The sequence below is a fragment of the Dasypus novemcinctus genome, chromosome 22 (assembly GCF_030445035.2).
Source record: "Dasypus novemcinctus isolate mDasNov1 chromosome 22, mDasNov1.1.hap2, whole genome shotgun sequence".
NCBI lineage: Eukaryota > Metazoa > Chordata > Mammalia > Cingulata > Dasypodidae > Dasypus > Dasypus novemcinctus.
Window position 1 is genome coordinate 40,981,437 of NC_080694.1, and position 12,598 is coordinate 40,994,034.

The window sequence follows — 12,598 nt, forward strand, 5'->3', positions numbered from 1 at the left end:
TTACAACAGTCATTTCTTTATTTTAAAATGAAACTTCTGTGATCTCACTTTGCCTCATTTAATTATTTATTTATTTTTGCTTATTTATAATATTATTATTGATATTGATATGCTTTTTCATATTTGCCTACTTATGTCTTTTCTTATCATATTTTTAACTTTTGATAGTTATTTGTTTAAGTGTATTTCATTTGGGCATGGCCAAATTATTGCCCTATCCATCTGATTTTAGACTACTTTCACATTTCTTTCTTATTTGCTTTGTTCTCTGATCTTTGCTATATTATTTATGGATGTGTCATTTCCATTTTTTTCATGGTAGATGTCCAGCATAGTGCTCCTCAGAACTCCTTTTTCAGAGGTACCAATAGCTGTGTTGAAGATAAACAAGAAAGTACACGGTCAGGTAAGTTGGTAAGATACTAAGCACAAGTTCATACTCCCTTGGAAATTTACCATGTATGGTAGAGTATATATGTTAGGGGTACAGAAATTTTTTTAACTTGGTTTAATTTAGTGTTTCTCAAACTTATATGAGCATTGTGTCCTACTTTCACAGCACCTTATTCATTTTAATTAAGTGGACACTAGTTTGAAAGATATTCCTCTAGAGACTTTGATGGCATATAAAAATATTCTAAGAGTCTAGTGTTTAATTGCTATAAAAATATCTATATTTTATTACATATCATAATGAAAAAAACATAACAACTACTGATTAATTCCATGAAGCATAAAATTAGTAGACTTTTTTCCTTGACCTATTCCTCACCTGCCCATGTCCAATTTTTATCGGGGTTCATCTATGATTAGAGAAACCAATAATTATCACTAAATTATTATATTTGTGTTCTATACTTTTTCTTGAAGAACTAGCATTTTCATTTGGTAAAAATATGTATAAGAATTATTATTTAGAATTAAATCTAGGGTGGCATAGTTTCAGTGCTCATTTCTAATCATTTTTCAAAAAGAATTCTTCAGATGATAACAAATTAGAGTGTTCTTTTCTATCCAGCCAACTTAACGTATCTCCTGAGTTTCAAATTTATATCTCTACTGAAGGATCTCAGCAGAAAGTTCCTGCCAGGTGGTCCATGTACAATAGAATTGATTTAGTGGGGAAGGAGCCAGTGCTCAACAGGACTACATATCCAGCCAACTTTTCAGAGTTTTGGCCCTCATGTAACATTTTTGGCCAAATGTTATGTTCCAGGAGGCAAATAGTGCATCTTCCAATAAAGCGAAATTTCAATTCATGCTACAAAGGGAGCAAATACCATAATCAACCAAAGAGGAGACAGAAGAATTGAAACAACGATGGTGCAAGCATCTTATGAACAAAATCTTTCTTCCCCCATCATGAAGGATGGAGGAACAGGAAAGAGAGGGGAAAAACAGAAAAGAACAGAGAGAGGCAACATTCTTCAGTTCCAGTTGAGGCTTCATGAAGCTGCATGAAATATCTGTCTGGATTCTCAGAGCAGAGAACTGGAACTAAAATAACTGAATAATTTCCTGCAAATCTCATCATTGCAAAATTCAGATTAGATCGTAAATCACTGAGACAGACTAAATTTATTAGAAGAAATTGAAAACTATTTTTTAACAACATTCAGGTTTTATTCCTGGTATTTATGAGGAGTACTAATGATAATAGAACCACAAATAGCAACAAAAAGATTGTACATTATACATGGCATAACTAATTAAGGCATTTACACTTCCACTCTTGCCAGGAAAAGTACAATGCTTGTCTGGTTTCTTTTCTTTGATTGCAGTGCTAGGTATTTTTTTGTAAGGAACAGTGAAGATAGGTTTTCAAAGTATCCTTTATTCCTTGATATTCTGAAAATTTTCAGTGTGTAATTTTTCATTAGTTTCTCCCATATATTTTGTCTTTCAAGGTATTATTTATACACAAAAAGATCACTAATTTTAAGAGTATAATTTGGTTAATGTTAGTGTTAAAGTTCAATTTTGTCATTTTGATGTTAAGATACAGAACAGTCACCCTAAAAATTTCCTTTGTGCCGTTTTGCTCTTGATTCTATCCCCTCACTCCTGGCCCCAGACAACCAACAATATGCTTTCTGTAACTATAGTTTTGGCTTTTCTAGAATTTCATATCAATGGAATTACAGAGTTCTTTTTTATAGAGAGGAATATTCCAGTTTACTGAATATTTCAGTTTACAATTTCTTGATGCATTCATCTGTTGATGGACATTGGGATTGCCTTTAGTTGTTGGCTATCATGAACAATGGTGCAAGAATATCTGCATACACATTTTTGCATAGACATATCTTTTAATTTTTCCTGGGTGAACTCCTGCAAGTGGAATTGTTAAGCCATGTGGTAAATATATATCTATCTATGTAAACTGCTGACATACCTTTTTCCAATGTGTCTAGACCATTTTCTGCATTCCAATTAGCAATGTATCAGAGTTGCAGTCCCTTCATATCCTTGCCAATATTTGGTATTATCAGGTATTTAAACTTCAGCAATTATTGATTGTGTTACACTGTTCTTATTTTTCATTTCTCTGATAACTACTGATAGTGAACATCTTTTTCTGTGCTCATTGGCTATTCATATAGCTTGTACGTAAAAAGTTTGTTCAGATCTTTTGCTTATTTTTAATTGGATTGTCTGTCTCTTACAAAGGAACTGTTAAAGTGTTTTTGTTTTTTTAATGCACTTGGATATAAGCCCCTTGGATATAAGATTTGTTTTGCAAATTTTTCTACTCGTCCATGGCTTCCTTTTTATTTTCTTAGCTATATCAATTGAAGAGTTAGTGTTTAGTCTCTATGGCTTCCTTTTTATTTTCTTAGCTATATCCATTGTAGAGTTAGTATTTAGTCTCTATGAAGTTTACCTAACATTTTATAGTTTACTTTTTTAGGGTCCTGTTAAAGAAATAGCTGCCTTACTAAACAAAAACTTCCTCCTATATTTTCTTCCAGAAGTCAAATTTAGTGCAGATTTTGTTTCTATGGTCCACTTTGAGTTACTCTTTTTAAGATGTGAAGTCAGGGTCAAAGTTCAATTATTCCTATACAGATAGCCAGTTTTTCTAGCACCACTTGGTAAAAGAATTATCTTTTCTCCATTGGTAAGTTTATCAAAAACCAATTGACCTGGGAAGCAGCTGTGGCTCAATCTGCTGGGCTCCTGTCTACCATATGGGAGGCCCTGGGTTCACATCCCAGAGCCACCTTGTGAAGGCAGGCTTGCCCACAAGTGCCATGGAGAGCCAACTCAGCAAGATGACGCAACAAAAAGGGAGAGACGTAAAAAAACATAGAAGAGCGCACAGTGAATGGACACAGAGAGCAGACAACAAGCAAGCCCAGGGTGGGGTGGGGAGGAATAAAAAAAAAAAAAGAAGAAAACCCAATTGACCTTACTGGTGTGGGTCTACTTCTGGACTCTAATCTGTTTTATTGTTCTACAAGAGTCAACAAACTTTTTCAGTAAAGAGTCAGATAGTAAATATTCTAGACTCTGTGGGCCAAATGGCTATTGTAAGTACTCCACTCTGCTGTAGCAGCATGAAAGCAACCATAGGCAATGTGCAAATAATGGATGTGGTTATTTATTTATTTCTAGAAATGGAAATGCGCTGGATTTGTAGTGTGACAAATTCACTGGAATGAAGTTCTTCATGACATTTTACATTGGTAATTTATGTCTTCTGTTTTTTTCATCAATCTGACTTGGGCTTTATAAGTTTTATTGTTTCTTTTTTTTCAAAGAAGCATCTTCCAGATTTTTAAACTTTTCCATTTTGTTTTTCTCTATTCTAGTACATTGATTCTATTGATTTCTTCTTTCTTCTACCTTCCCTCTGTTTGCTTTGGGTTTAGTCTGCTCTTTTCCTAGTTGCTTAAGAACAAAAGTCTAGGTAATTGATTTGAAAACTTTCTTCTTTTTAATACAAATATTTAGGACTATATATTTCTCTCTAAATACTGATTTGGGAGCATTTGACATTTTGTATTAAAATTAGCATTCAATTCAAAATAGTTGCTAATTTCCCTTGTCATTTTTTTTTACACAAAGAATATTTAGAAATATGTTATTCAATTTTTAAAAAATTCTGGCTGTCATAATATTATTTATTTCTAATTCAAATCTATTGTGGTCATAGAATATACTCTATATGACCTCATTCTGTTAAAATTTATTGAAACTACTTATGGCAGAATCTATGGTCTATCCTGAAATTCCATGTGCCCTTGAGAATAATGGATGTTTTTCCATGTTGGATATGGAGTTCTATAATAATAAATTAAGTTAAGGAGTTTGATAATGTTGAGATGTTCTATGTCTTTCCTTTTTGGATTTTTAAATTTATTCAATCTGTTTGAATGATCAATTGCTGAAAATAGTATGTTACAATCTCCAACTATGTGGAATTATCTATTTTTTCTTTGATTCTGTTAACTTTTGTTTCATTTATTTCAAACCTGTTATTGGGCATATACACATTAATGATAATGTCTCATATTGAACTGACATCTTTTCTGCACAGTTTATCTTTTGCAATCCCTTTATTGTCAACATGTCTGTCTTTGTCTTCTGTAGAGGGCTTTTAATGAGGTTTTTAAAAATACATTAATAATTTCTAAAAACCTGTATTTTTAATTGGAGTGTTTAGCCGATTAATATTTAGTATAATTATTGACATAGTTTTGTTTGAGTTTAGCATTTAATATATTTTTTATACTTGTCTTCTCTGGATTTGTGTGTGTGTGTGTGCTGTTATTCTTTTTCCCACATTAAAAATATTATTTGAATGTATTTTTAAATGCCATTTTGTTTAATTTTCCTATTAGCTTCTCTCTTACTTGATGCATTATTCTTATAGTGGTATCTCTAGGGATTACAATACACATTCTTACCTTTGCATGGTACACATACAATAAATATTCATGTAAAGTATAGAAATATTGCAACCTTGTGCACCATCCTTTGTGTCATAATTTTTATATGTAACACATCTGCTTATATTTTAAACCCACAACACAATGCTATATTCAAATTTTAAACATTCAATAGTTTATAATAAAATTAAGGGAAAAAATCCTGAAAAATAATCTTTTTACATTTATCAAGAAATTTACATTTCTAATGATCTTTTCCCCTAGAGGATCAGTTTCTATCTAATATAGTTTCCCTTTAGCTAGATGAGCATTCTTTAGCATTTATTGTTCTGTAAGACTACTAGCAATAGATTCTCTTAGGTTCATTAAAAAATATCTGTATTTCACCTTCCTTCTTCATGTTTTCACTGAATATAGAATTGTGTCTTAATAAGGTTTTTTCAGCCCTTGTAGATGTGGTTTCACAATCTTCTGGCTTCTGTAGTTTTTGAAAAGAAGCAAGCCTTTAATTGAATTGCTGTTTCTGAGGAATCCAGCTTCTTGCTAAAAATCTATGAATGGTATTTTAGGCTTGGCCATGGGCAATTACAGGGCTTCACCTGGCAGGTCTCATGGGAAAACCTGCCCTCCACACACCAGATACAACTAATGCAGTGCAGTCTCTGAGGGTAGTTGTGATCAAGATCTCAGGTCCCCCTGTTCAGTCATGCTCTTGCACATAGGTGCATCTAGGTGCCTAGATCTGGAAGCCTCTCTATTAGGGTCTCATAATTGAGAACTTCCTCTGGTTCCTCTAGTGAGATCGCCTTATGGAGCGGGAATCCTGGGGAAACCTGAAGATACTTTTCTCAACTCTGACTCAATATTCAGTACTTTTCCACTTCTAACCCTGGCCCCAGCTCCCTGGTCCTTAAAACAGCAGGAGCCTTTAGTTTGGCACTCCTTTGGCATTGAGATGATCACCACATCTGCACTAAGGCATCTGCAGTATTGCCGTTCCATGGAGAAAAATGGGAAAGTGGAGGAGTTAGCACTCTATCTCGTTTAGCTTCTTGCTGACACTATGATAGTAAATGATTAAAGACTTGACTGTTACCTTCATTTTGGCTTGTCTTAATCAGCTGCTTTTGATATCTGGTAGCTCAGGTGTCTCAGATCAGATCAGTTCTTGACAGTTTCCCTATAGGTAATACATTGTCATTCACATGCTGATTTCAGTATTTGGTCTTTGTTACCTTCAACAATTTTTCTTAATGAGTCTCACCGTGGGCTTCTTTGAAGTTCATTTTTTATCTGCAAAATTCAGGTATTTTTGACCTTTTTAGTTTTCAAGTATTTATTTTTCTTTAACACTCAATCTCTTCTTTCTTTCTTGTATTCCCATTGCACATATTTTTTGACTGTCTGATATTATCTAATAGGTCCATGAAGCAAAGTTAATTTTTTTTTTCATTTTTTTTCATGTTTCTTTTAAATACTAGATAATTTCTGTATTTTTTTTTTAATCTCTCAGTTCATTTATTTCTTGGCATGGCCATTTGGTTAAATTCATCCAATAAATTTTTACGTCAAAATTTTAATATTTTAGTTCTAGACTCTCCATTCGTTTCTTTTTTTTTTTTTTACTCTTATTTCTCTCTGAGTTTCCTCATTTCTTGACTGAGACTTTCAAGCATGGAAAGCACGTCTTGTTTTGCCTAACTGAGGATAGTTTTACTAGCTGCTTCTAAATCTTTGTTGCAACATCTGGTTCATCTTAGGTTGGACTCCACTGGTTTTATTTTTTCTTGAGAATGTGTTCCATTTTCTCACTTCTTCACATGTTAGGCAATTTTGGATTATACCCTGGACATTGTGAATGATAAGTTGCAGAAGTCAGGATTCTGTTCTTTTAAGCATTTTTTCCTTCGTTTTATCCTGTGTTTTTATTTTAAGGGCTTGAACTGCTTTTAGGTATCCTTTTTCTAACTCTTTCTCTGTCGGAATTTCCCCACTCCCTTCAACAGTTCTGGTTTCCTTGCTTTCCTTTTCTTACTCTCTAGACTAGAAAGATTATGGCATTTCCATGTATATCCCTGCCTCTACTGTGTGCAGTATGGCCTGCACTTAGCCTCAAGGTAAAAACTGCAGTGAGAGAAACTAATTTTCCCATCTACCCTCCACCAAACAAGCATCTGCTCCACCAAAATCTGCTTGTGTATGTTCAGTCTTTGGTATATTCAGGGTAGCAGCACTGATCAAAGTTCATTTTTTTCCCCTTTGGTTGAGCTGCTTTGATTCTGTTCCATACATATATAATTCTGGTACGAGTCAGCCATGTGGGTAGACAGAATTTGGGGATTCTGTCTCTGACTCTTTCCCTTCTGAGATTTCCCGCTCTCTTCAATATTCATAATGTCCAGGTTTCATATTTTTGATTTTCCCATCAGAAAGGTTTTGGACTTTCCCTGTGTATCACCTGCTACTATTGCTTGCACAAAGGATTAAACCCTCCAAAGAAAGGAATTATTTGTACATCTCCCTATCTCCCCCCGCCCAAGCAAGCAAAGAATCTCTATCAGAATAGTCCAGCTTCTATTCACTTTCATATAGTTCTTTTTTATACTATATCAGGTTTTGTAGCAGGGTCTTAGTATAGCATACCATCAGTAAAAATATTCCTGTGTTTTAAAATGGATTCTGCTTATGACTCAGTGGATAATTTCAGTTTGAAGATTTGTGATTTTTTTTTTTGCTCTAAAATGTTTTCTTCTATTATTTCATGAATTTTCTTCTTGTCAGCTTTTCTTTCCCTATTTCTGTAAGAAAGTAGACAATAGACAACTTGGCTTGATTTTCTATGGCTCATCTTTCTCTTTAAATTTGTTATTTGTATTTTTGCTTTACATTCTAAGGATTTTCTCAATTTTACCTTTGGTGCATTAATTAAATTTCTTATTTTGATCCTATTGTCTTGTTGTTGTTTTTTTCCTGGTTTTTGTGTCTGTTTGTTTTTGTTTTTTTAAGTACAGTGTGTTGTGTGATTCTGGCTCAACTCTTGGCTCTGGCTTCATCTCATGGAAGGAATTTAATCTCTCCAACCTCATTTTCTTTGTCTTTGTAATGAAGATAAGAATACTCACCCATAGAGATGTTTTGAGGATTAAATAGATGTTGAAGAGCAAAGATCAAGTACTTCTGAAATCACAAAGTGAGAATATGAGTTTCTCTAGAAGGATGGTGAGTTGCCTCCAAGCAGTGCAGTACTTACCAGCAAGACTGAGAGTTACAAGAGTTTTCAGAGCCAATGCTCTTCCCGAGTTAATCAGAGAACAGTGCTCTGGAGGACATTAAAATCCTTTATCATGTCATTGTTTCATTTGCTTTTGAATCACTTCACATAATTTTATAAACCATGAAGTTATAGTGACTATGTCAATTCATAATTTAAAATTACACTTTTGTGTCTAAAGCTTTTCTTCAGAGGACATTTTCTTCAAACCCTTTAAAACATCAGCTTCACTTTTTCACTTTAAGTTGAACAAATTACTTGACTTTTTAATCGGTTAAGATTTAGCTATGATTTGTAAAAGGAAATCTCAAAATAACAGTGACTTAAGCAAGTTGGGAAAAAAAGTAAAACACAACTCTTCTCTTGTTCTTTTATTATTTCTTCTTTTATGGCATCCTGTTTTAGTTTATGAATGGAATATCTTCTTGACTTTCCTTGATCATACTAGTTAGCATGGGCAGGGGTTGACAAGTGGTCCGTTTTTATTTAGTGATCCTATGGGGAGCCAGTAATAAATATGTCTACCCCCACATACCTATGACAGTTCGGTTTCTTTTATTTAACAGCTTAAGAGCTGAGCGTTCTAATTTTTTTGGCTTCTAATGAAGTTTGATCTTAGTTGGGAAGTCAGGGGAAGTCAGGGTTCCTCTAGGTTCTTGGCTATGTTACATAAAAGGATTTAAGAACATTCTGGTTTAACTAGGCCAGTAGCGTATTTAGAAAATGGGAGAAGAGAACAGAAACGGGAGAAAATAAGTGATTATGCACACCCAGATGTAGGTGCCGGCTCCTCCAGGCAGAGAGAGCACTTTAGTTGCGTGGTTACCTCCATTAAGCTGTTAATTATTCCTCCCCTTGCTACTGTTGGGGGGGCGGGACCCCAGCGGTTTGCTGTTCTGATTGGTTACCCGACCTGTCAGTTCCCCAAGGGGACAGTGGTGAGGCCCCTCGAGGGTTTTTGGAGCTTTCCCTTGACCTGGAACAAGATCTTATTCTGATCTCATTCCAGATTGGGCGCTCACCGCTGAGTTCTCCCTGGGTCCTTCCCGCAGCCTTCCTGGCGGTGATCTTTCTCTCAGGGGTTTCCGGGTGAGATTCCAGGGCCAAGCGTTTTGCAGCCATGTTTTTCTGCCAGGCCTTGGACTCAGCTTCCCTTTCCCTAAACTAACCTGCCTCAGTTGCCTTCTGCACACCAGGGTGCAGGCGCGTGGGTTCTGGGGTGGCGGTTATTGTAGGATAGGGAGAGTCCTCTCGCAAAAATTTATCGCAAGTGTTCGTGGCCACTCTTCTGGTTAATATTTGTATTGTTTGTTGATACTATTCTTATTATGTAGGTTATTATTTTTTAAAGTTTCCCTCCCTCCTTCCTTTCTTGTCTTCCTTCCTTCTTGCCTTTCTGCCTTCCTTCTTTTTTCTATTTTGTGAAAGAAAGGGGAGACAAACATCATTCTCAATTGACCATACTGGACTTTACAGTTTGGGAAGATCAAGAATGTGCTCATTTCTTCAATAGTCTCTTCTTCCTATGAACTGATGGATAGAGCCTCCAATACATATAATAATTTTCCAATTTGCCTCATCAAAAAAGTATTAAATGTGTTCTTATATGTTTATGCTAACTAAATATTAAATTTTAACATTACTTATGTGTATTTATAGAAGTAATTTTATTACATTAGAAAATATTAAAAATTAGTAATGAAATATACTCATTCAAAATCTCATCATCCAAAGAAAATACCGTACACATAAATAAAATAGAATCACACATGTTTTTGCTACTTGCTGTAACAAAAATGTATAAAAGTTTCTAAATTTAGTCAATGTGCTTTATGATGAAATACAGATGAAAAAGAGGTCTATCTGGATGGATATATTTACAGAGTCAGCAGAATAATTACCTTTGCCCTCCAAAGAGCTATATCAGGAACCTGCACAGGAGAAAAAGCACATTGGAATTTGTGGGCCCTTTTCTCTATATATTGCTCTCTGGAATGTTTTCTTCCTTCTGTTTCCAATCTAGGATATATTTTTGTTTATGAGCACAAAATTTGGGCATAACTGAAAATGGAACTAAAGTCTTCAAGGAAATCTGAGGAAGTTGCTAATGGTCTTCTCCTAGACAGGGGGGATCTAACTTTGAAAATTTATATGGAGAAAACGTTTGGATTTTAAAGATTACTACAAATGTAATTTTCAATTTTTTTTTAAATTTGAGAAGTTGTAGGTTTACAGAAAAATCATGAAGAAAATATAGAGTTCCTATATCCCCACCACCACCCCTACTATTTACACCTTGTTTTAATGTGCTAACTTCATTACAATTGATGAAAAATGTTTGTTATAATTGTACTCTTAACTATAGCCCGTAGTTTATATTAGAGTTCACTGTTTATGTTGTACAATCCTATGGGTTTAAAAAAATTTTTTTCTAGTAACATATATACAATCTAAAATTTCTCCTTCAACCATATTTAAAAGTCTGTGATTTTTGCCTAAGTGAAATCTTTAATCACAAAGATTGCTAAATTAACTAAAAGTGCTATATCTCAATTTTTTAAGTTTGTGATATTAATCTTGGTGTTGTTGCTATATTAAGGTAATGTCTAAAATTACCACTTTTATGAAAGAAAGTAGGAGCTGTATTTTTATTTTAATAGGAACTTGATAGGGTTAGAGCTGGATCTGAAGTTATAAGCTGCAACTTTATATAGATCATCTGAGCTGAAATTTTTAAAAATGCTTGTCACCCTCTGTTGTTCAAATTTTCAAATGTGTATGTTTTATCTTTTACTCATACCAGAGAAACCCTAATTGATAAAGCAATTGTCTTTTCTCCAGACATTATCTACTTTGCTTTCTGTATCACACATATTAATACAGACTCCACCCTCTTACTTCCATGACAACACTTACAATTAGGACTCTTGTTAGTTCTGACTTCCTAAGTCTCTTTCTTAATGGTTCTTTTTCCTTTGTTCAAACCTACCTCTAAGATCCACCATTTTTCTATCTCCTCATTTGGAAAATGAAAATCAGGAAATTATCTGTAATGGATTCAGCTCTTACTAATACGCACAAGGTTTACAAACCCATATTTCTAGCTTTGGCTCTATTTTGAGATCTATGGAACTATTTTCCTATCCAACTGAGCATCCAAAGAAATCTTAAATTCAACATAGTCCTAATTGAGCTCAATATTGATTCTTTTCCCTTGGTCTCCAATCTTGGACAACCACATCGCTATTCGTTCTTAGGCTAGAAATAGTTGTGTTATCTCTTACTTTGCCTCTACATCTAATCAGCATTTAAGATCTATAGGTTTTACTCCTGGATCCTCTCTTGAATTAGTTACCAAACTTCCCATTTCTATGGATACTTGCCTTATTCTTGTCTCCTAATTATTTTCTCTCTGTTTTTTATTTCTCTTTGTTTCATTGCTACACTTCATCTTTCTCCTTTTCTGAGATTACAGAGTTGATCATGTTCCACATGCTTGTACTTCATAAAAATCTCACAACCCCATCACCTACATTAAAAACAACAACTAAAGTTCTTAGCTTAACAATAAAATCCATTTATTACCAGGTCTTAGGCTATCTTCCCACACTTATTCTTCATTTTCTCCTACGCTGTTGCACCCACAGCAAACGAAACATGATCCCTAGACAAATATTGTGAAATAAACATTTGGGATATTCTCACAATGTTTCCTTTATCTGAAATGCTCTTCCTTGTCTAAAAAGTAAAGTGCCATCCACATTTGCAGACACAAGTTAAATTCAAACTTAGTCAATTTTTCCACAGTTGTAAATTAGTTCATATTTTTATTTATATTAGCATATATTATTAAATGCTATGATATATAGGTAACTGCACACATACTTGTTTGCCAACATTAGGTTGTAACTTGTTTGGACAAGAGCTTTGTTTAATGTTTGTATCCCATAAAATGTCTGTTATATTATCTTGCTAGTACATCAATTATCTGTGGATTGTCTTTTAATTTCCTTGGCAGTATCATTTGCAGAACAAAGGTTTTTAATTTTGTGATCCAATTTATCTATTCTTTTTCTTTGTCACATACTTTCTGTGTGGCATTTAAGAAACCATGTCTTGGGAAACGGACTTGGCCCAGTGGTTAGGGCGTCCGTCTACCACATGGGAGGTCCGCGGTTCAAACCCCGGGCCTCCTTGGCGGTTCAAACCCCGGGCCTCCTTGACCCGTGTGCAGCTGGCCCATGCGCAGCGCTGATGCGCGCAAGGAGTGCCCTGCCACGCAGGGGTGTCCCCCGCGTAGGGGAGCCCCACACGCAAGGAGTGTGCCCCATAAGGAGAGCCACCCAGTGCGAAAGTGCAGCCTGCCCAGGAATGGCGCCGCCCACACTTCCCGTGCACCTGATGACAACAGAAGCGGACAAAGAAAACAAGA